This window comes from Grampus griseus, assembly GCF_964374135.1.
Source record: "Grampus griseus genome assembly, chromosome: 10".
In the NCBI taxonomy this organism is placed as follows: domain Eukaryota; kingdom Metazoa; phylum Chordata; class Mammalia; order Artiodactyla; family Delphinidae; genus Grampus; species Grampus griseus.
The window spans coordinates 36,067,031-36,092,518 of record NC_139004.1 but is presented as its reverse complement, the minus strand read 5'-3'; the positions used below and the strand labels follow the sequence as shown (position 1 = coordinate 36,092,518).

Genomic DNA, 25,488 nt, shown 5'->3' with positions numbered 1-25,488 from the left:
CCCTTTTCTCCACAGCCTCTCCAGCATTTGTTTGTAGATTTTCTGATGCTGCCCATTCTAACCAGTGTGAGGTGATACCTCATTGTAGTTTTGATTTGCATTTCTTTAACAATTAGTGATGTTGAGCAGCTTTTCATGTGCCTCTTGGGCATCTGTATGTCCTCTTGGGAGAAATGTCTATTTAGGTCTTCTGCCCATTTTTACATTGAGTTGTTTTTTTAATATTGAGCTGCATGAGCTGTTTATGTATTTTGGAGATTAATCCTTTGTTCGTTGATCCATTTGCAAATATTTTCTCCCATTCTGAGGATTGTCCTTTCGTCTTGTGTATGGTTTCCTTTGCTGTGCAAAAGCTTTTAAGTTTCATTAGGTCCCATTTGTTTATTTTTGGTTTTATTTCCATTACTCTAGGAGGTGAATCAAAAAAGATCTTGCTGTGATTTATGTCAAAGAATGTTCTTCCTAGGTTTTCCTCTAAGAGTTTTATAGTGCCCAGTCTTATATTTAAGTCTCTAATCCATTTTGAGTTTATTTTTGTGTATGGTGTTAGGGAGTGTTCTAATTTCATTCTTTTACATATAGCTGTCCAGTTTTCCCAGCATGACTTATTGAAGAGACTGTCTTTTCTCCATTGTATATCCTTGCCTCCTTTGTCATAGATTAGTTGATCTTAGGTGCATGGGTTTATCTCTGGGCTTTCTGTCCCGTTCCATTGATCTGTATTTCTGTTTTTGTGCCAGTACCTTATTGTCTTGATTACTGTAGCTTTGTAGTATTGTCTGAAGTCAGGGAGTCTGATTCCTCCAGCTCTGTTTTTTTCCCTCAAGACTGTTTTGGCTACTCGGGGTCTTTTGTGTCTCCGTACAAATTTTAACATTTCCTGTTCTAGGTCTGTAAAAAATGCCATTGGTAATTTGATAGGGATTGCATTGAATCTGTAGATTGCTTTGGATAGTATAGTCATTTTCACAATATTGATTCTTCCAATCCAAGAAAATGGTGTATCTCCATCTGTTGGTATCATCTTTAATTTCTTTCAACAGTGTCTTATAGTTTTCTGCATACAGATCTTTTGTCTCCTTAGGTAGGTTTATTCCTAGGTATTTTATTCTTTTTGTTGCAGTGGTAAATGGGAGTGTTTCCTTAATTTCTCTTTCAGATTTTTCATCATTAGTGTATAGGAATGCAAGAGATTTCTGTGCATTAATTTTGTATCCTACTGCTTTACCAAATTCATTGATTAGCTCTAGTAGTTTTCTGGTGGCATCTTTAGGATTCTCTATGTATAGTATCATGTCATCTGCAAACAGTGACAGTTTTACTTCTTCTTTTTCCAATATGTATTCCTTTTTTTTCTTTTTCTTCTCTGATTGTGATGGTAGGACTTCCAAAACTATGTTGAATGATAGTGGTGAGAGTGGACATCTTTGTCTTGTTCCTCATCTTAGAGGAAATGCTTTCAGTTTTTCACCGTTGAGAATGATGTTTGCTGTGGGTTTGTCATATATCGCCTTTGTTATGTTGAGGTAGGTTCCCTCTATGCCCACTTTCTGGAGAGTTTTTATCATAAATGGGTGTTGAATTTTGTCAAAAGCTTTTTCTACATCTGTTGAGATGATCATATGGTTCTTCTTCTTCAGTTTGTTAATATGGTGTTTAACATTGATTGATTTCCGTATATTGAAGAATCCTTGCATCCCTGGGATAAATCCCACTTGATCATGGTGTATGATCCTTTTAATGTGTTGTTGGATTCTGTTTGCTAGTATTTTGTTGAGGATTTTTGCATCTATATTCATCAGTGATATTGGTCTGTAATTTTCTTTTTTATTTCTTTTTATTTTATTTTTTGTGGTACGTGGGCCTCTCACTGTTGTGGCCTCTCCCATTGCGGAGCACAGGCTCTGATGCGGAGGCTCAGCGGCCATGGCTCAGGGGCCCAGCCGCTCCGTGGCACGTTGGAGCTTCCCGGACCAGGGCACGAACCCGTGTCCCCTGCATCGGCAGGCGGACTCTCAACCACTGCTCCACCAGGGAAGCCCCCCCCCCCGCCACTATTATTGTGTTACTGTCAATTTCCTCTTTTATACTTGTTAGCAGTTGCCTTACGTATTGAGGTGCTCCTTTGTTGGGTGCATATATATTTATAATTGTTATATCTTTTTCTTGGATTGATCCCTTGATCATTATGTAGTGTCCTTCCTTTGTCGCTTGTAACATTCTTTATTTTAAAGTCTGTTTTATCTGATATGAGTGTTGCTACTCTAGCTTTCTTTTGATTTCCATTGGCATGGAATATCTTTTTCCATTCCCTTGCTTTCAGTCTGTATGTGTCCCTAGGTCTGAAATGGGTCTCTTGTAGACAGCATGTAGATGGGTCTTGTTTTTGTATCCATTCAGCCAGTCTGTGTCTTTTGCTTGAGGCATTTAATCTATTCACGTTTAAGGTAATTATTGATATGTATGTTCCTATGACCATTTTCTGAATTGTTTTGGGTTTGTTTTTGTAGGTCCTTTTCTTCTCTTGTGTTTCCCACTTAGAGAAGTTCCTTTAGTATTTGTTGTAGAGCTGGTTTGGTGGTGCTAAATTCTCTTAGCTTTTGTTTGTCTGTAAAGCTTTTGATTTCTCCATGGAATCTGAATGAGATCCTTGCTGGATAGAGTAATCTTGGTTGTAGGTTCTTTCCTTTCATCATTTTAAGTATATCATGCCACTCCCTTCTGGCTTATAGAGTTTCTGCTGAGAAATCAGCTGTTAACCTTATGGGAGTTCCCTTGTAAGTTATTTGTCGTTTTTCCCTTGCTGCTTTCAGTAATTTTTCTTTGTCTTTAATTTTTGCCAGTTTGATTACTGTGTGTCTCGGCATGTTTCTCCTTGTGTTTATCCTGTATGGGACTCTCTGTGCTTCCTGGACTTGAGTGGCTATTTCCTCTCCCATGTTAGGGAAGTTCTCGACTGTAATCTCTTCAAGTATTTTCTTGGGTTCTTTCTTTCTCTCTTCTCCTTCTGGGACCCCTGTAATGCGAATGTTGTGTTTAATGTTTTCCCAGAGGTCTCTTAGGCTGTCTTCATTTGTTTTCATTCTTTTTTCTTTATTCTGTTCTGCAGCAGTGAATTCCACCATTCTGTCTTCCAGGTCACTTATCTGCTTTTTGCCTCAGTTTTTCTGCTATGGATTCCTTCTAGTATAGTTTTCATTTCAGTTATTGTATTGTTCATCTCTGTTTGTTTGTTCTTAATTCTCCTAGGTGTTTGTTAAATATATTTTTGCATCTTCTCGATCTTTGCCTCCATTCTTTTTCCGAGGTCCTGCATCTTTTCACTATCATTATTCTGAATTCTTTTTCTGGAAGATTGTCTATCTCCACTTCATTTAGTTGTTTTTCTGGGTTTTATCTTGTTCCTTCATCTGGTACATAGCCCTCTCTGTCTTTTCATCTTGTCTGTCTTTATGTGAATGTGGTTTTTGTTCAGCAGGCTGCACAATTGTAGTTCTTCTTGCTTCTGCTGTCTGCTCTCTGGTGGATGAGGCTATCTAAGAGGCTTGTGCAAGTTCCCTGATGGGAGGGACTGGTGGTGGGTAGTGCTGGCTGTTTCTCTGGTGGGCCAGCTCAGTAAAACTTTAATCCTCTTCCCTGCTGATGGGTGGGGTTGGGTTCCCTCCCTGTTGGTTGTTTGACCTGAGGCAACCCAACACTGGAGCCTACTTGGGCTCTTTGGTGGGGCTAATGGCGGACTCTGGGAGGGCTCACGCCAAGGAGTACTTCCCAGAACTTCTGCCGCCAGTGTCCTTGTCCCCACGGTGAGCTACAACCCCGCCCCCTCCCTCCCGACGCCTCTGCAGGAGACCCTCCAACACTAGCAGGTAGGTGTGGTTCAGTCTCCCCTGGGGTCATGCTCCTTCCCATGGTTCCTGATGCGCCCACTACTTTGTGTTTGCCCTCCAGGAGTGGAGTCTCTGTTTCCCCGAGTTCTGTCGAAGTCCTGCAGTCAAATCCCACTAGCCTTCAAAATCTGATTCTTTAGGAATTCCTCGTCTCATTGCCGAATCCCCAGGTTGGGAACCTGACATGGGGCTCCGAACCTTCACTCCAGTGGGTGGACTTCTGTGGTATAAGTGTTGTGAGTCACCCACTCAGCAGTTATGGGATTTGATTTTACTGTGATTGCACCCGTCCTACCGTCTCATTGTGGCTTCTCATTTTTCTTTGGATGTGGGGTATCTTTTTTGGTGAGTTTCAGTGTCTTCCTGTAAATGATTTTCCAGCAGCTAGTTGTGATTGTGGTGTTCTTGCAAGTGGGAGTGAGAGCACGTCCTTCTACTCCACCATCTTGGTTCCTACTCTAGGTTATATTTCTAAAAAAACCAAAGCTTGAACTTCCAACATCTTAGATTTTAAGAGGTACCTTGTTCTTAGGTCCTTTAGTTTCTGGTGGACAAGATTGCACTCACCTCATTTGTCTTGATATTTTACTTAATTTTATAGATTTAATCCTCCTTTCTCAGCTTTGGGTTTTCTAGAAAGAAGTCTGTTTAGTCTGCACTTCCATCCCTATAAATATTTAGATGTCTTTTCTGAAGTCTTTCCAATTGCATGTTATATTTTTGAAGTGCATCTATGTTGCTGAAGACAATAGATAGATATATTGTCTCTATTCCCCCCTACCTCCTGCCCATAGGTTGGGATGGCATAGAAAGAAACTGATCATGTGGGAGGTAGTAAAATTTGTTTCTTAAAAATAAAGTTCAGTATATATTTAGGAAAAATTAAGTGAGATCTGAAGTAATATGAGGGCACACACTTCTTGGCCGATACTGATTTGTACTGTTTTACTCATTATTATGGTTGTGTGTCAGTATGACACAGAAGAGAGTACATATTAGTCCATACGTAGTGTGATTGAGAGTTAAGGTCAAACTGCATTTTTCAGGTATTGTGAAAATATTATTTTGCTGCATGTTATGTTCTATAAAGTCTTCCGTTTATTTAGCTATGTGACTGCTATGTTATGACTTTAAGGAATTTTAAGCATTTCAGCATTTGAATTCTGTGATCAAGGACAGTTGGATCATTTGAATTTTTAGATGAGCTCTTATTAAAGTACAATTGTATACTTTTGTGTTAATGGTAAATACGTTAATGTTAAATATGTGTTAATGGTTAAATACACAAAGATAAACTTTAAATTTGTTTAAAATTATATGGTTTTGGTTTAATAGTCTCATAAGTGTATTGGCAACTTGCTGTTGCTGGATTTTGGAATACCCAGCCTGAAGCTGTTTTGACTCCCTGCTGCTTTACAACATGGAGACTGACAAGAAGGTCCAGGGCATTGGCTGGATCTGCAGACAAGGACAACTTGCAGTATTTTAACCCAGAAAGATTAGAAAGGTGGTACTTGATCTCCTGGCTCAGAATTTCATGCATGTTTGAAGTGCTGCTGCTGCTATTTGTTTCAGCTAAAACCTTGGGATTATCATTTTCTAGTTAAGAGATTGAAAATTTTTGAATATGGCCTTAATATTACATTATTGAACATAGAAAGTACAATTCACATACCTTAAAATTCATCCTTTAAAAGTGTACAATTTAGTGATTTTTAGTATATTCAGAAAGTTGTGCAGCTGTCACCACCATCAAGCTCCAGAAAATTTTTACCTCAAAAAGAAATCATGTACCCATTAGCAGTTACTCCCCATTGCTCTTTCCTTCTGGCAGTCACAAATCTAACTCTCTGTTTTTATTGATTTGCCAGTTCTGAACATTTTATATAAATGGAATCATAAAATATGTGGCGTTTTGTGTCTGCCGCCTTTCACTTAGTAGAATGGTTTTAAGGTTCATCTGTGTTGTAGCATGTATTAGTACTTCATTTCTTTTTATGGTTGAATAATATTCCTTTGTATGGGTGTACCACATTTTTTTTTTTATTAATTAATTTATTTGTTTTTGGCTGCGTTGGGTCTTTGTTGCTGTGCGTGGGCTTTCTCTAGTTGTGGAGAGCGGAGGCTACTCTTCGTTGTGGTGGGCGGGCTCTAGGCGTGCAGACCTCAGTAGTTGTGGCCTGCGGGCTCTGTAGTTGTGGCTCGTGGGCTCCAGAGCGCAGGCTCAGTAGTTGTGGCGCACGGGCTTAGCTGCCCCACGGCATGTGGGATCTTCCTGGACCAGGGCTCGAACCCGTGTCCCCTGCATTGGCAGGCGGATTCCCAACCACTGCACCACCAGGGAAGTCCCGGTATACCACATTTTGTTTATCCACTCATCAGTTGATGGACATTGTGGGTTGTTATCACTTTTTGGCTAGTATGAATAATGCCATGAACATTTGTGTACAAGTTTTTGTTTGAACACCTGTTTTCAACTCTCTTGGATATATACCTAGGAGGGGAAGCTGGGTGATACGGTAATTCGATGTTTAACTTTTTGAGTAACTGCCATATTGTTTTCCAGAGTGGCTGCACCATTTTATATTTCCACCAGCAACGTATGAGGGTTCCAGTGTCTCCATATCCTTGCCCATCTTTTTGATTACAGCCATCATAGTGGGTATGAAGTAGCATCTCATTGTGGTTTCGATTTGCTTTTGCTAATGACTAATGATGTTGAACATCTTTTCATATGCCTCTTGGCCATTTGTATATCTTCCTTGGAGAAATGCTTGTTCAGTCCTTTGTCCATTTTTAAATTGGGTTATGTGCTTTTATTGTTGAGTTATAAACCTTTTTTTATTGGTATATATTTTGGTTACTAGTCCCTTATCAGATATATGATTTACATATACTTTCTCCCATTCTGTAGGTGGTTTTTCACTTTTTTTGAGATAGTGTCCTTTTAGGTGCAGAAGTTTTTAATTCTCATGAAGTCCAATTCATCTTCTTTTTTTTGGTTGCTTGTGTTTTTGATGTCATATCTAAGAAAATGTTGCCTGATCCAAGATCATGAAGATTTACAACTATGTTGTATCATTAAAATTATGTTTTGAAGTCTTAGCTGTTTAAATTGTTGATCCATTTTGAGTTAATTTTTGTATATAGTGTGAGACAGGGTTCCTCCTTTATTCTTTTGCATGTGGGTAATCTGATTGCCCCCACACAATTTGTTGAAAAAACTATTCTTTCCCCATTGAATTGTCTTGGCACCCTTGTCAAAAATCAGTTAACCATAAATGTAAAAGTTTACTTGTGGACTCACAGTTTTATTCCATTGATGCCTATATCCCACTGTCTTGAATACTTATTTTCTAGTAAGTTTTGAAATCAGAAAGTGTGATTCCTCCAACTTCGTTCTTCTTTATCAAGATTGTTTTGCGTATTTTGGGTCCTTTGCATTTCCATATGAATTTTAGGATCAGCTTGTCAGTTTCTGCAAAACCAGCTAGGAATTTGGTAAGGGATTGCATTGCATCTCTTAGGTTAATTTGGGGACTGTTGCCATGTTAACAGTATTTAGTCTTCCTACACTTGAATGTTGGGATATCTTTTCATTTATCTGTGTCTTCAATTTCTTTTACTTTTTTTTTTGGCCGCACCACATGTCATGTGGGATCTTAGTTCCCTGACCAGGGATTGAACCCATGCTCCCTCCATTGGAAGGCAGAGTCTTAACCACTGAACCACCTGGGAAGTCCTATGTCTTCAATTTCTTTTAACAATGTTTTATAGTTTTCAGTGTAGAAGGCTTGCACTCCTTTGTTAAATGTATACCTATTTTATTTGTTTTGATACTCAGTTTCAGATTGTGCGGTGATAGCATATAGAAATACAATTGATTTTTGTGTATTCTTGTATCCTGCAAACTTGCTGAACTTCTTAGCTCCAGTAATTTTTTAGTGAATTCCTTAGGATGTTTCTATATACGAGATCATGTCATCTGCAAATAGGGATAGTTTTACTTCTTTTTTTCCCCCAATCTTTGTAATACAAGGTTAAATAGAAATGATGAAAGCAGACATCCTTGTCTTGTTCTGGATCTTATGGGGGAAGCTTTCAGTCTTGCACCATTAAGTAATGATGTTAGCAGTGGTGATGATTTTAGCTTTTTTGTAAATCCCTTTCATCAGGATGAAGAAGTTCCTTTGTATCCTTAGTTTGTTGAGTTTATTTATTTCTTTATTTTCATGAAGGGGTATTGGATTTGGTCAAATGCTTTTTCTGTGTATAATTCAGACTGTAATGTGGTTTTTTGTCCTTTAATCTTTCACTACATGATCTATTAGTTTGGTTAATTTTCTGATGCTAAACCAACCTTGCATTCCTGGGATAAATCCTATTTGGTCTTAGTGTATGATCCTTTTTATTTGTTGTTGGATTTGGTTTGCTAGTATTTTACTGAGGATTTTTGTGACTATATGATATTTTGATTTCTAGTTTTGTTTTGTTGTGATATCTTTGTCTGGTTTTGGTATCAGGGTAATACATAGAATGAATTTGGTTTTGGTATCAGGGTAATTCATAGAATGAATTGGGATGTGTTCCCTCTTCCATTTTTTGGGAAGAGTGTGAAGAATTGGTATTCATTCTTCTTTAAATATTTGTTAAAATTCATCAGTGAATCCATCTGTGCTTGGGCTTTTCTTTGTGGAAAGTTTTAAAATTACCAATTCCATCTCCCTACTTGTAGGTCTATTCAGATTTTCTAATGTTTCTTGTGAGTTTTAGTACTTTGTGTTTTTTAGAAATTTATCCTTTTCATCAAAATCATCTTCCCTTATATCTTTTTAATTATCTGTAGCATTGGTTGTGATGTCCTGTCTTTCATTCCTGAGTTTAATAATTTGGGTCTTCTCTCTGTTTTTTCTTGGTCAGTCCAGCTACAAATTCGTCAGTTTTGTTGATTGTTTTCAAAGAACCAACTTTTATTTATTTTTTTTTTTTGCGGTATGCGGGCCTCTCACTGTTGTGGCCTCTCCCGTTGCGGAGCACAGGCTCCGGACGCGCAGGCTCAGCGGCCATGGCTCACGGGCCCAGCTGCTCCGCGGCATGTGGGATCTTCCCGGACTGGGGCACAAACCCGTGTCCTCTGCATTGGTAGGCGGAGTCTCAACCACTGCGCCACCAGGGAAGCCCAAAGAACCAACTTTTAATTTCACTTACTTTATAGTTTTTCTCTTTTTTTATAGCATTACTTTCTGTTCAGCTTTATTATTTCATTCCTTCTGCTTTCTTTACATTTAATTTGCTCTTTTTCTCACGTTTTAAGGTGGAAGATTAGTTTGATTTGAGATCTTTCTTCTTCTTTGATATAGGCATAGACAGGTATAAATTTCCCTCTAAGCACTCCCTTAACTGCATCCTGTAAATTTTGGTATATTGTTTTCATCTCAGAGTATTTTCTAATTTCTTTTTCAGTCTTTTTTTTTTTTTTAAGGTGTTAGCTCAAATATACATTAATACTGGAAGCAGTAACAGTTGCTGCCATTTACAGGATGACTGTCACTTTATATGTATTATTTTCCTAATCCTCATAGGAATTGTGTGGTTGTGAAATAGTGGTTTCCTGTTTTACAAACAAGGAAATTGAAGCTTAGTCAGTTTTCTAAGATTTTGCATAGCAAATCAGTGGCCTGACTCCTCAGAGCTTGTATTCCTCTCACTATGCTGCACTCCCACTCTAAACTACTTGGTAAGAGTAGTGGTAATTCCTTTACATAGAAGGTTAAATGCAAGTAGCTGGACTGCATTTAATATTTGTCACATTCTATTCACATATAGCATGCCATCTTTTCTTCCATTTAAACATTTGAAATTTAGACTTTCCCTCCCAAATGTTACAAGGATTTTGGCTGGGCTTGGCTTTTAAATGTGTGTTTTGTGGGAGCCCTGCTGAATCAAAAAAGAGCTTTAAATGGTATTTTGTATTCAGATTCTGATATGAAAGGTAACTTATGTCCACAGTTTGTTAATTCTTGTTTTAGGTAGGTCATTGCTGTGTTGAAGAGCAAGTGTTTAAATATTTTCATCTTTATTTTTTATTTTTTTTGTACAGTTGAATTGCTTGTGGGACAAAGAAGAGCCTTTGTTGACCCTTGGAAAAATTGGTCAAGGGAATTAGTATGCATTTCCTGCCTCTTACCAGATTTCTGTTTTTATAAGGTTGTATAAAGGATACATTTTTGTATCTTTTGTAATTTATAATGGTGCTGAGCACCTTATAACTAATCAGTAAATAGTGAATGATGAAGGCCTTGGGATAAACTTTAATCAGCCCCTTTTTCTTTTTGTTTCTTTTGTCCACAGGGTATGTGGTGATTATAAACTTTGAGCTTAGAATTTTAGGCTTAAACTAAAATTTTTAGAAGAAAGTTTATTTTTTCATCTTCAATCACTACTTTAAAAAAAAGAGAGGGAGAGAATTTTTTTTTTTTTTGAGAGGGAGAGAAATTGTACTCTTAAGTATGTCTCAGTTTTCTGCAGATGACCCTGTCTTCAAGTATGGTACTATTTCCCATTTGAATGAATAATCTTTTTTTGTTTATTTTGCAGATTATGTTCATTATGGGTTATTATAAGGTATTGGGTATAATTCCCTGTGCTATATAGTAAATCCTTATTGGTTATCTATTTTAAGTATAAAATATCTGTTAATCCCATATTCCTAATTTGTCCTTCCCCCGCCTCCCCTTGGTAACGTAAGTTTGTTTTCTGTCTGTGAGGCTGGTTCTGTTATGTATATTGATTCATTTGTATTATTTTTTAGATTCCACATATAAATGATATATTTATTTGTCTTTCTCTGACTTATTCTCTAGGTTCATTTATGTTGCTGTAAATGGCAATTTTTTTTATGGCTGAGTAATGTTCCGTTACATATATACATATATAGTTTATATATATATATAATATATATATAGGTATATATATATCACATCTTCTTAAGCCAGTCTTCTGTTGATGGGCACTTGGGTTGCTTCCATGTCTTGGGAGCTATAAATAGTGCTGCTATGAACATTGGGGTGCATGGATTTTTTCGAATTAAAGTTTTCATTTTTTCCCACTGTATAGCGAGAATTGGAATTGCTGGATCATATGGTAGTTGAACTTTTATTTTATTTTGTAAAATTTATTTTAATTAATTTATTTTTGGCTGCATTGGGTCATTGTTGCTGTGCGTGGGCTTCCTCTAGTTGCAGTAAGCGGGGGCTGCTTTTTGTTGCGGTGCGCGGGCTTCTCATTGCGGTAGCTTCTGTTGCGGAGCATGGTCTCTAGGTGCATGGGCTTCAGTAGTTGTGGCTCTCAGGCTCTAGAATGCAGCCTCAGTAGTTGTGGCACCCGGGTTCAGTTGCTCTGTGGCATGTGGGATCTTCCCGGACCAGGGCTCGAACCCATGTCCCCTGCACTGGTAGGCGGATTCATAACACTGTGCCACCAGGGAGGTCCCTACTTTTAGTTTTCTAAGGAACCTCCGTACTGTTTTCCACAGTGGCTACACCAATTTACATTCCCACCAACACGAGGGTTCCCTTTTCTCCACATCCTCTGCAGCATGTATTGTTTGTAGACTTTTTGATGATAGCCTGAAATGAATGATCTTAAAGTTATGCTGAATCTGTTGAGTAGCTATAGGGATTAGGAGAAATTTATTTTCAAAACCACGATGAGGTCGGTCGTGATATAAAGCCTTAGGTGCTGCTGCTGATCTTCATGGGGAATCTGTTTGAAATGGACAAGATAATTTACTTGGTGATAACTGCTTGAATTAGGGCCTTTTTAATTGTGTAGTAGTGTTGTGAACATTGGATTTGCAAGAGGTATTTAGTAGCACTCCCAGAATAATGCCAGTAAGCCATTAAACTCAACAGTGTCTGTCTCCCCTATTACTTTGTGTACTTGAATGTGGGTGAGACAAAAAGACCTGTTGTAAATGGGGGATAGTAATTCTTGACTCATAGAGATATCTGTGAGTCAACACTAATCACTGTGGGTCAGGTGTTTGTACTGGAAAGTTCTCTTAAGTGACCTTATTCCTTTATGGTAATGATCTGTTTAAATAATTCTTTCCTTATTTGTCCAGCAGCACAGGTGGTTTTGAGAGGTTGTTAGTAGCATCATGGAATCATAATAATATATAACACTTGTGTAGAACTTTATTTTTAAAATGCTTTCATGTATGTTATCTTAGTTATCCTCACAAGCCTGTTTTGGGCAAGACAGATATCAGAATTTTACAGGTGAGAAAACCAGCTGGCTGCTTCAGGCATGGTTACCTTCACAAGGTTGGTGTTGCTTTTTTTTTTTCCTTTAAATTACAAATTTACACTTACTTTAAAAAAAATTAATCAATTTATTTTTGGCTGCATTGGGTCTTTGTTGCTGCACATGGGCTTTCTTTAGTTGTGGCAAGTGCAGGCTACTCTTCATTGAGGTGCGCAAGCTTCTCATTGTGGTGGCTTCTCTTGTTGTGGAGCATGGGCTCTAGGTGTGTGGGCTTCAGTAGTTGTAGCACACGGGCTCAGTAGTTGTGGCTCGCGGGCTCTAGAGCACAGGCTGAGTAGTTGTGGCACACAGGCTTAGTTGCTCTGCGGCACGTGGGATCTTCCTGGACCAGGGATCGAACCCCTGTCCCCTGTATTGGCAGGCGGATTCTTAACCACTGCGCCAACAGAGAAATCTTGGTGTCTGTTTTTGAGACATTGCTGTCTGTGGCCTGGTCCTTTGCTTCCCAAACTAGAAACTTATATTGAAGGTTTCCTAAGACTTTTGGGGAGGTAATTATGCTAACCAGACTCATAAGAGACCAGTTGGTTAGAAAAACCAGAGATAAGAGGAAGATTAATTACATTAATAAAGCATGGAACCAATTGATTAAAAGCTTTTTAGGCTGTACTTCATCTCTGACTATAATGCTTTTATATGTTTGCCTCAGTCCAGAGCATCCCTTTTGTGAATTCAGGGTACTTGAGGAACAGTAATTGGTTAGAAGTTTGTTGGGTGATAGAAGAATCAGCACAGAGGGAACTGGATGGTCTTGAGTAAATATTTTACTCCAGTAATGAAGGTGGGTAATGATAGTCCCAGGCTCCAAATGAGCCTTAATTCTTTGAGTAATAGCTTAATGGAAAGAGACTTTTTCTAATATCAAATTTTCTTTTTTTGCCTAACATTTTATCATGAAATAATTGTATTTATCATGAAAAACAAAAATTGAAAGAATTGTACACAAATTGTATACCTGTTTACCACCTAGATTCTGTAATATTTTGCTTTATTTGCTTTCTACTCTGCTATCTTATTTTTTTATTTTCGAAGTAAATTGCAGACATCGGTACATTTACCCCCAAATATTTCAATGTGCATATTATTAACTTTTTTAAAAATTTGAAGTACAGTTTAGAGTGGAAAACAGAAAAATCTTAAGTATACTGTTTAATGAGTTTTGACACATGTACTTATCTGTGTAACCCAAACCTCTATCAAGATATACATCATACTGTATATACCATATTATATTGTACTCTCACTGTGAAAAGTTCCTTCATGTTTCTTTCCAGTCATTCTGCTCCCTGTTCTTCCCTCCCTGGGAAAAATTTTTTTCCTACTGTAGATCAGTTTTGCCTGATTTGGAAGTCATGTAAATGGAATCACATGGTATGTACTCTTTATAAGGCTTCCTTGACTCAGTGTAATGTTTTGATATTCATTAGTCTTGGGTATATCAGTAGTTTGTTCCTTTTTATTGTGTACTCTTTAATAGTTTCTATTGTGTGAATATACCACTATTTTGTTTCTCTGTTCTCCTGTTTATAGATACGCTAATTTGCTTTTTAAATTATAATTACAAAAGTCACTTATCACCAAGCATTCTTACCTGACATCAGGAAATGGGCTAGAATTGATTGTAATTTTCTTAGGTAACTTTGTATTCCAGCCTTGTTTTTTCTAGTTGCCTTGGTTTGATTTTAGGTACGGTTTGTGAGATACCCTAGCCCTTTGTGCACCCCAGTTGCAAAACCATCTGATCCATTATGTGTTGATTTCTACTAGGGGATGATTTTTTTTAAATCTTAGTGCCTTTATCCCACTGTCTGCTGACTATTAAGGTGATTTGCTTTTTAAACAAAAGTGTGCCTGTCCTCACTTGTCCAATTTTGTAAAATCCTGCCTGTCTCCCTGAAGCCAAAGGCAACACTGAGAGCTAATATGAGAGTTTTGTTTTGGGAACTTTGTGGTCCACTGTATTCTTGTTCAGAGACCGTGTTTGCCTAATGACTTGACATTTGAGCCTGTTTTGCACTTACTTGGCATTTTTCTCATTAAAAAAACCTTTAATATATCCAACAATCTTTGGTAAACGAGACCTTTTTTCCTTTTCTTCTCTGGATCAGACATCCCATGTTTCTTTAACACAAAGCTCTGATAATTTTTCTACTATCAGTGTGGATCCTTGTAGTTTCTTAAAAAAAAAAAAAAAACGGATTGGAACATATCCCCAAAGTTAATAGATGTCTAACTAATGCTGGGTGTAATAAGATTATCTCTTAGGGCTTCCCTGGTGGCGCAGTGGTTGAGAGTCCACCTGCCGATGCAGGGGACACGGGTTCATGCCCCAGACCGGGAAGATCCCACATGCCGCGGAGCGGCTGGGCCTGTGAGCCATGGCCGCTGAGCCTGCGCGTCCGGAGCCTGTGCTCCGCAACGGGAGAGGCCACAACAGTGAGAGGCCCGCGTACTGGGGGAAAAAAAAAAAGATTATCTCTTAACTTCGCACGCGTTATACTGCTTTAAAAATAACGCTACATGATTCCCTCTCCTCAATCTCTTGCTCTCCAAGTTGCCCTGTATTATTAATGTATTTAGCATGGGTGATCCTTTGGTCATTTCTTTTTTTTTTTAAAGAAGATGTTGGGGGTAGGAGCTTATTAATTAATTAATTTTATTTTTGCTGTGTTGGGTCTTCGTTTCTGTGCGAGGGCTTTCTCTAGTTGTGGCAAGCAGGGGGCACTCTTCATCGCAGTGCGCGGGCCTCTCACTATCACGGCCTCTCTTGTTGCGGAGCACAGGCTCCAGACGCGCAGGCTCAGTAGTTGTGGCTCACGGGCCTAGTTGCTCCGCGGCATGTGGGATCCTCCCAGACCAGGACTCGAACCCGTGTCCCCTGCATTAGCAGGCAGATTCTCAACCACTGCACCACCAGGGAAGCCCCCTTTGGTCATTTTTGACTCATCTTTTTTTTAACATCTAAATTTGCTAAACCGTACTTACATTATTCTTTGTTTATCAAGTTTTTATAGAACTCATTTATCAGTTCATATTTTATCTTGATTTGTGTATTGTGTATTTTCCTCTGAGAGAAACTAAATTGGAATATTAGGGTTTAGTAAGTGGAATAACTTGAGTCTGAGATCATAAGACTCTAATAAATGATGTTTTGGAAGAAATATTGGTAGTTGGAACTTGCTGAACCTTTGTTTCTATCCTTTTAGGGAGTCTGCTGATAAACTGAGGGTTGGGAAGGGCCCTTGCAAGTGCTTATAGCTAACAGTGAGTCCTCAATGCTTAATGATACGTCAGAGAAGAACCTAACAAAACCTGTGATAATTTCAAAAACTTGTAACTTTTCTTGTGGTTATTTACTTTCCACTTTGGTTCTTTACTTGACATTAATAACCAGAAGCAGAGCAAAATGTTCTGAATTTCATCTTTCCTTTATCTGTTTCCTGATGGAATTTCTTAGGAGCAAGGAATTGGTCTAAAGAGAATAGGTTAGAGATATGAATAGTTTATGAAAACTTAAATATATTCAGGGGAGAAACTATTCTCCTTTTTTTTCAGCCCCTCATCTTTCTGATTTGACTTTTTGCCCATCTTTTTCATATGCATCCAGCCGTGTTGCTAATTTTTTGGGGTTTGGGAGTAAGGCAGAGGCCTCAAGAGGAGAACACCATGTGAAATGGTTTGCAAGGAGGCCTAGCACAGAGTTGCTGGAGGCATGGGGGAAGTTCTGAAACTGTTCTCCTTTTACCTAGTACCCGTCAAAGCTTGAAAGAAGGAAGTCAAAGCAGTTTCCACTTTCACAGTCCTCCTCCCTTTGCTGGGCACTGTGTTAACTGGAAGTGCCATACTGTGCAGGAGAATGTGGCTGGTAGAATGAGAAAGAGAAATAAGTTAGAGCCCAGGGTCTACTCATTGTTAAAAATAGGTATCTATTTGGGGGCTGATACCGTCTTTCATTCTGTGAAAGCATAGCTAAGAATGGCATTTGCCATCATCTTAGTGCACCAAAAAGGCATTTAAAAGTTGTTAGGACTACAATGGTTTGGTTTTTTTCAAAGGAAGTATCTTTTTAAAAATGTAAAAGTATTACATGCTTATTTTAAGCAAGTCAGAGTTGTATATAGCATAAAATGAAAGTTGTTTCTTACTTCCTTTTTTAAATTTTTCTCATTAAACTTCTTTAATGGGTCTCAAATTCTGTGACAGAGTTTTGGTCAAGTTGTTTCCATTAAAAAGTACTGATTTTAAAAACTAATAAAACTGCCACGCACAAAACAAATGGTTCACAAAACATTCTCCTTTCCTTCTGAAGGTTTTACGATGCATTGTTATCATTAACCAGTCTTTTGCTATTAAACTTAAATGGCCAATTGAGACAAACAGTTCTGAGACCGTTCTTCCACCACTGATTAAGACTGGGGTGGCAGGTATTGGGAATAATATTCATTTAGCTTTCTGAGCTTTCTGGGCAGACTTGGTGACCTTGCCACCTGCAGCTGCCTTCTTGTCCACTGCTTTGATGACACCCACAGCAACCGTCTGTCTCATGTCACGAACAGCAAAATGGCCCAGAGGAGGATAGTCAGAGAAGCTCTCAACAGACATGGGTTTGCCAGGAACCATATCAATGATGGCAGCATCACCAGATTTCAAGAATTTGGGGCCATCTTCCAGCTTTTTCCCAGAACGACGATCAGTCTTCTCCTTCAGCTCAGCAAACTTGCAAGCAGTGTGAGCTGTGTGATAATCCAGCACAGGTGCATATCCGCCACTGATTTGGCCTGATAATCACCTGAGCTGGGAAGCCAGCTGCTTCTGTTGGTGGGTCATTTTTGCTGTCACCAACTGCATTGCCACGATGAACGTCTTTGACAGACACGTTCTTGGCGTTGAAGCCCACATTGTCCCCACGAAGGGCTTCACTCAAAGATTCATGGTGCATTTCAGCAGACTTCACTTCAGTTGTCACGTTGACTGGGGCAAAGGTGAGCACCATGCCAGGTTTGAGAACACCAGTCTCCACTCGACCCACAGGGACAGTGCCAGTACCACCAATTTTGTAGACGTTCTGGAGGGGCAAAGGCAAGGGCTTGTCAGTTGGGCCAGTTGGTGGCAGGATGCAATCCAGAGTTTCAAGCATTGTGGTTCCACTGGCATTGCCATCTTTACGGGTGACTTTCCATCCCTTGAACCACAGCATGTTAGCGCTTGGCTCCAGCATGTTGTCACCATTCCAGCCAGAAATTGGCACAAATGCTACTGTGTTGGGGTTGTAGCCAATTTTCTTAATATAGGTGCTGACTTCCTTAACAGTTTCCTCATATCTCTTCTGGCTGTAGGGTGGCTCAGTGGAATCCATTTTGTTAACAATAGTTTCAGACCCAGAGTGTAGGCCAGAAGGGCATGCTCACGGGTCTGCCCATTGTTGGAAATACCTGCTTTAGATTCACCACCACCAGCAGCAACAATCAGGACAGCACAGTCAGCCTGGGATGTACCTGTAATCATGTTTTTGATGAAGTCTCTGTGTCCTGGGGCATCAATGATGTTCACATAGTACTTGCTGGTCTCGAATTTCCATAGGGAGATATCAGTGGTGATACCACACTTGCTTTCAGCTTTGTTTGTCCAAGACCCAGGCATACTTGAAGGAGCCCTTTCCCATCTTGGCAGACTCTTTCTCGAACTTATCAGTGGTTCTCTTGTCGATCCCACCACATTTGTAGATCAGATGGCCAGTAGTGGTAGACTTCCCCGAATCTACGTGTCCAGTGACAATGATGTTGATGTGGGTCTTCTCCTTTCCCATTTTTGCTTAGGTTTAGTGGTGGTTTTCATGACACCTGTGTCCTGGCGGCAAACCCATTGTGAAAAAGGCCTCACTTCCTTTTTAAATACTACTTTCCGGAGATGACTGCTTCCTGGTATCTAACCTTCCAGACCAGAGGGTTTTCTTTGGTTTAAAGAATCAGTGCATCACTTGGGTATACTCAAGGAGTTTGATTTTTATAACCTTTCAGAGGAACTTGACTGATGTTAGGTCACTTTGCATTTCTTAGGAGGAATTAGGACACTTTGGTCATCTTTTTTATGCTCTGAGAGTTGACAGCATATTCTGTTAGAAACCTTTCCAATACATTGTAACTTCTGAGTTTTTATTGCCTTTTATAAGTGAAACAGTATTTTGGTTGTGGTGTGGTGAAAGCCCTGAAAGCTGGAGCTGAGACATGGTTACTGTTCCAGTTATCTGGTGCTTCTTAGCAAACTACTCTAAAATTTAGGGCCTTAAAAAAGCAATTTATTATTATTTCACACAGTTGACAGGCTCATCTGGAAACTGGTGTAGCATCACTTCTTCTATGTTGTAATGGTCAAAGCAGTTACCTGCCCAGATTCAAGGGGGCGGGAGTGGGGATGGGGACTGGACTGCATCTCTCAGTCAGAGGCCTAGCAGAGAGTTGGGGGCCATCTTTAATCTTCTACTGGTGGCGTGGCTGATGCAGTGGCAATCTTGAGAGGGAGAGGTAATAATTACAGAACACCCTTCTCATTACTCATTCGTCTTCTGGGTTAAAATTCACCATGCTTAGGCACAAGGTAAATTAATTTTGTTGTTGGTGGTAAAGGGGTAGAAAACATGAATAAAATTTGTTTACGGGAAAGGTTTTTAATGATGTAAGAAAATAAACTCCAGAGGAAGAACGTAAGATTTCCTAGTCCCCACTCCCCTCAAGGAAACATACATAACTTATTCTTTTAAGAATTGCTGTATTGCTTTTTCTTACTGAGAACGGTGATAACTTGCAGAATTTAAGAAAATGGTTTTTGAAGCAGGTTGATATATTGCATGTGTCATCAAGGGAGACAGGTATGCCAATCCCCACTTCCTCAGAGACTTGCTAGGCCAGACATCCCTTTCCTGTAACTCAGTCCCCTCTAAATATATCCTCTTAGACATTGTAAAGTGCTTTGGGAAATGATGATGAAGTGGGTTGAAGGTAGCATGGTTCATAATTTTTCCAACTCTTTGGCTTAAAATGAGCCCCCTTGTTTATCCTTCAAGATGTGTACTTTTTAGAGACTTAATGGGAAGGTTTTTCTTTTCCTGGTTGGATTTTAAAAATGAAATTCTCCTTTTGTAATTTGTTTTAGAACTTGAACTGCCCTGCATTTTGGGGTGTGTGGAGTGTTCTCTTACCCCTCTGTATCTGTGCTTTTGCAGTTCCCTCTGTTACAGTATCTCTCCCATCACATACCCAGGCCCTTATTAACTACCTGTGAAACTTTTTCTCATTCCACAGTATTCATGTTGGTTTTCATTTGTTCCTCTTACAGCACTGACTTATCATGTATACGTGTTGGCGTTCATTCTAAACTGTTTGAGTGCTGAAACCATCTCAGTCATCTTTACTGCTTATTGCTTATGCTTTGCTTAAATTTAATGTGTTGAATGAAATGTACTACTAGGTGCACAATATTCCACTAAACCTGAGGCTTAGCAGAAACTAACACTGGAGTGTTATAAAAAATTAGAAGATGATAATATGAAGAAAGTTACTGAGCACCTAATAATGGCAACTGATATTTCTATAGCACTATACAAACTATTTCTGCCTAAGTTTAATTGTATACTTTTGACTTCTCTTGGAGGGTTGCAGATATTTCCTCTCCTTAACAGATGAGTAAAGAGAGTATGGAACTTGCTCAAGCTCACTCATCTAGAAAGAGGTGGAGCTAGAACTCAAATCTACTTAATTGTCTGAGACAATCCTGTAATGTATGCTTGTGATTTTTATTCAGGTAGGTTCTGCTTTAAGAAGAAACAGGATCTGAAGATACAAAATGGATTGAAAGATGATAATTGAATTCTGGGCTTTACTAAAAGAATTTCTTCATTATTTCTAGCAATATATTAACCAGAGATTTAATTTGCAACAGTTTGATTTTTGTTATCCATCGGCAATATACTGGATGTGAAAGTTCCTTTTTATATTTAAGAGGCTTTAAGAAGAGTAACTTTTAACTTGTGTAGTTATTTGCCCAAATTAACAAGTGCTAACAAAATCTCATCAGTTAGCTTCATACTAGACAGAGTATTATTCTATTAGACAATCAGAGCACTACAGACATGCAAAAAATGATTTGAGTGACTATTTCTCAATTCTCTGTAGTATGGTGTGTAATTAGTGTAATTCTGCATGCATAAGAGAGAAGTTAATCTATTAATACACGAAGGATGGCTTAGGGAGTAGGTCGACAAACTGCTCCTCAGCTAAATCTAGCCAAAGAACTAAGAAATTTTTTATAAAAATCGTTTTATGTTTTAAAATCATTGAAGAAAATAATTCTGTGAATATTATATGAAATTCAAATTTCAGTGTCTGTAAAGTTTCATTGGAACAGTTACCTCATTCCTTTACTTAATTGTTGGCAGCTGCTTTCAAGCTCCAATGGCAGAATTGAATAGTGACAGAGACCCTGTGGTCTGAAAAGCTTAAAATATTTACAGAAAAGGTTTGCCAACCTGTGCCTTAGGGCATTAGTGCTTAATTTTGTCCTGTGGAACCTCAGTTGAGAAAGGCTAAGCTTACCAATGAAGACACCTGTTCAATTGCTGCGGTAGTTAAGAGTATTTGTATTTAAGAGGAGCACTATATGTATCACAACTGTTCTGAGAATTTGATCCTTTCTTTGCTCTGGAACGATGTTCTTTTGTCACTTGGCTTTGACAGTTGCAGCCTGGATTGGGCACCCAAGTTTTATTTTGTTCTAATGTCCTGAGGTTGACTAATTCATTGTATCTGATGCTTTGCAAAGCACTTTTTTTTAATGACTTACATTGAGATTTGCTTTTGAGAAGCGACTAATTGGCAGTTCCAAACTGGACAGATTGAGGCCAGGTAAAGCCTGTAGGTGCCTGTCAGGCAGCAGTGAAGTTAAAAATCACCTGCTGTCAACACTAGGGAATTTTACTACCATTTTCATTTTTTGAAAAAATGAAGGATCATTAGATTCCTGGAGTTGCAGCACTAAATGGGGAAACTGGGTAGTTTGCCTCTGTGGAATGTTCCTTTTGTTTCTGTAGCCTAATCATGAATTACTCTCTGCTAACCTCTTTCTGGCTTTGGTTAAAAATCATTTTTCTGGTAAGTTTGTTAATTAGGAAATGTAGAAATAGAACTGCTTGAGTTGTCATAACTTAAACTAGCCATGGAACTTTTAAACGGAAGAGGGAGCTAATGAAGACTTGTTTGAAAAAACAGGGGAGGGATGTTTTTGCTGCCTTAGCGCTGGTAGTTTTGTGTTACATGAAGCTGAAGACAATTATAGATGGGGATAAGGACTGTTGAGGAGAAAGCTGTCGACTTCTTCCTTTCAACTTCTGTTTTGTACGGAACTTTTATAACTTTGATCTAGTTTTGACAAGTGAGGTTCTTCGACATCCTGTTTTCCTGTAGAAGTAGATCTTTAAACAAAAAATCAACTCCAAGGTTTGACAGAAGTCTTAAAGCATATCAGTGAATAGTGTCTTACTATTTGGGTAATTAAAATAAATTGCCTTGCAGGTTGCAGGAATTAGCTCAGATTCTGCATTCCTACTGCCCTTCAGCAGTAGCAGCAGATGGCCAGAAAGTTGGAGTGAAGATGGTGGGAAAGGTGGGGAGTGTAGATCCATCACATCCTAGAGCCAGAGCTGTCCTTTTAGAGTTGCTTTGCGCTAGTTCTATTTTTTTTTTTTTTTTTTTTGGTCTGCCGTCCCCTACCCTACCCCTTCTTTGGGGAAGGCGGGTGGTAAGTAATTTATAAACACTTATTTTCCCCAAATGATTTGCCTCATTTAATAATTTATGCTTGTGCCATCAGTATCTTGACTTTGTTTAAAACTTCATCATATTTAAGATGAAATAGAGTTGTGGTAATAGCAGGAAAATGTCCTGAAGTATAGCCAATGGACTTACAACTTGATATATCAAGTGCCTGTGGGAGGGATTATGATGGTCCCAAGGAAAGAGTGAGTGAGACTTTCTGGGTCCTGCTACCCTCCCCCCTCCTTTCCCATAGTCTCATCTAGATGTGGTCTCTTTCTCTGCCAAATCCCTTCCTCTCTGCTCCCTTCTCCTCCTCCGTGCTGCTGCCACTACTGCCTGCTGCGGGTGAAGTGGCTGTGTTGCGTCTAATTAGCAAGTTGAGCAATGGATTATGAGAGAGAACATTGCATTCACCCTGGGCACAGCCTTGGCAGGTTTACTACTTCAGTAGGGGCTTGCTTTTAGCCCTTGAGTATCTTACCGAAAACGGAAGATAGATTGGAATAAAACATAGGTGATTGAAACATAACCAGTGATAGTTGTACATAAGTACTAACAGAAGCAAGATGGTTTTCTTTCAGCTCCTTGGAGCCAGTCAGGAGAGGCTTTTTGGAAGAGGTGAGCTGAGGAAGGATAGACTGAGATTAATAAAGAGATTAAAAGAACAAAACAAAACTGGGATTAGGAGTGGGAGTGGGGGTCAGTCAATTAACACATACTCTGCTGTTCATTTTGTGCCTGACATGGTTCTAAGCACTGGGGATACAAGTCCCTGCCCTCATGTAGCCTGCGTGAGGGTGATGCATCTTATGGGTGATAAAAGAGTTATTTAATGCGGTAGAGGGCATAAGTGGGGGTTTGGTGGGAAATAAGAGAGGTGGAATACCCCCCCCCACTTAAAAAAAGACCATGGTTAGTAATTTAAATATGATTTATAAGACAATTGGAAGGTGGTCTCATTAGGAGGCCTCTGAGGGACTATAATATATATATTTTTTAACATCTTTATTAGAGTATAATTGCTTTACAATGGTGTGTTAGTTTCTGCTTTATAACGAAGTGAATCAGTTATACATATACATATGTCCCCATATCTCTTCCCTCTTGCATCTCCCTCCCTCCCACCCTCCCTATCCCACCCCTCTAGGTGGTCACAAAGCACCGAGCTGATCTCCCTGTGCTATGCCGCTGCTTCCCACTAGCCATCTATTTTACATTTGGTAGTGTATATATGTCCATGCCACTCTCTCACTTTGTCCCAGCTTACCCTTCCCCCCCCGCCCCGTATCCTCAAGTGCATTCTCTAGTAGGTCTGCATCTTTATTCCTGTCTTGCCCCTAGGTTCTTCTGACCATTTTTTTTTCTTTTTTTAGATTCCATATATATGTGTTAGCATACGGTATTTGTTTTTCTCTTTCTGACTTACTTCACTCTGTATGACAGTCTCTAGGTCCATCCACCTCACTACAAATAACTCAGTTTCGTTCCTTTTTATGGCTGAGTAATATTCCATTGTATATATGTGCCACATCTTCTTTATCCATTCATCTGTTGATGGAGATATAATGTTATTAATACAGCATTTGAGAAAGAAGAATCCTTCTGTGACATACAGAGAATTGGAGTTCAAGGGTTTGAAAGTAGAGGCAGCCCCCTGCCCCTGGGCCCCTAAAAGTTTCATTTGGTTTTGTTTTATTTTTTTGCCTTTTTGGGAGTAAATTTCTGCTGTCAATATTCAGAGGATCAATAGGGATAGGGAAGAGGGTAGAATTCTGCTTCTGAGAGCTCTCTGAATTTAGTCTGGCCACTCGTATTTTTGATGGTTATGTCCCTGATCTGTCAGCTACAGCAGAGTTAAAAGGTATAAATTATTTCCATGGTGTGGTGGAATCTTAAGGTACAAATTACATACAGATCAGGTAAATCATTAGATACATAGACTTTTTCACTTCTCATTGAGACAGAGGTCAAAGTCTTTATTTATTAACTTCCTAGGTTCTTGAAAAAGCATGGCAGTTTTCTATTTTGGCCTCAGAGCTTGTACAAGGTCAAATCACAGTTCCTTATAGCTGTAGTTTCCTTGACCCTGTTATTAAATTCTCAATTTTGCCCCTTGAAATTCCTTCACTTTTTCTTCTGGACAGGGTATGTTTCTTAGCTTTTTCTTCACAAAACAGTGTTCTAGCTCTCTCTACATCCCCATGGACTAGCTCCAAATGACTTTGGCCATCTTGTGTGTACCCTGCCCCCACTCCCCATGCACATTGCCTAATTAAGATTCTTTGGTTACAAGAAACAATTCCATTAACAGTAGTTTAGTAAGGGGTAAAGTTTATTTTAAGGCCATTCACTCGTTCATTCAACAAACATTTATTGAGTCAGGCATTCTGTGTCAGGCACTATTCTAGGTATTCAAGGATACAGGGAAATCTCAACATTAATCCAAGCGCAAGCTCCATGGTATACTTAATAAACCGGGATTTAAGGAGGCTCAGAGGATCTTAATGATAGGCAAGCTTCAGGGTGTATCACAGTCACCTGATTGCTAGGCCCTATTCCTAGAATAGGGCCAAATAATTAGCATTTCCCACAAGTTCCCTTGCTTGTGATGTGGATGCTGATGCTGCTCCGCTGGGGACCACACTTTGAAAACTTTAGTAAGCTCCTTTGAGGGATTATCTGATTGATTCACCTCTGACAACATATGGATGTTTTCTGATTTCCTTTTGCCATCGGGGTGTCTGGTATCCATCCTTCATCTAAACAGGAATTTTTCTGGTGGGCAGTTACTCTTGAAGGGCATGATGGTAGATACAGGCCATGAGACATGTCCAGTGAAACATATAACCAACTCTGGTGGGTTGTGTGTTGTAGTCATCTAGTTTTCTATATTTTGAGTTCTCTTCCTTTTTTCCTACCCACGCTTTCTTACTGTTTGTAAAACTTCACATTTTCTTTACAAAGTCTGAGTCAGCTTTGGAGGTTCTTTTGGGAGGGAGAGAGTATGATGTTCCAACTTTCTACAACCTTTTTCTCTCTTGAGGCTTAATACAAAGAGGAACACACGTTTACCTCAGTGATTCTCCTTTTGTCCAGATGAGTCAGACCTTCACAGCCAGGAGGATTTTTTTTTTTTGGGAGGGGGAGTGTAGTGGAGTGAATTATTTTTTTAACTTTTTGGAAAAAGTTGGAGGCTTATGAGGCTATTGAAGTATGTAGTGCAGATTTGAAGTAGGACTGGGGTATTAGGAAGTAGAGTAGACAAGATAGAGTAGAAGAAACACATAGAGATGAAAAATGTGTTAATGGAAAAGAAACTTTCAGAATTAATATCCTTATTGTAGTTTTCCTAAAACATGCTGTAAAGGATGTCAAGGCAGAGGTGAAACACAGTGGTGAAATAAAACAACCAGTACAGTGGAACAGAAATGTCCAGGAAAAAGCTGTTGGTGGCTTGAATGTGAATT

General features: G+C 39.1%; 1 protein-coding gene and 1 pseudogene across 2 annotated transcripts in view; one reads left to right on the top strand and one right to left on the bottom strand.

The window, feature by feature from the left end:
* ZFAND3 (zinc finger AN1-type containing 3) overlaps positions 1 to 25,488 on the top strand; it is a 321,151-nt gene that overhangs the window by 15,488 nt on the left and 280,175 nt on the right. The window lies entirely within an intron of this gene.
* On the bottom strand, positions 16,474 to 18,021 carry LOC309828491 (elongation factor 1-alpha 1-like; annotated as a pseudogene). Its single transcript has one exon. The product of its transcript is annotated as an elongation factor 1-alpha 1-like (transcript).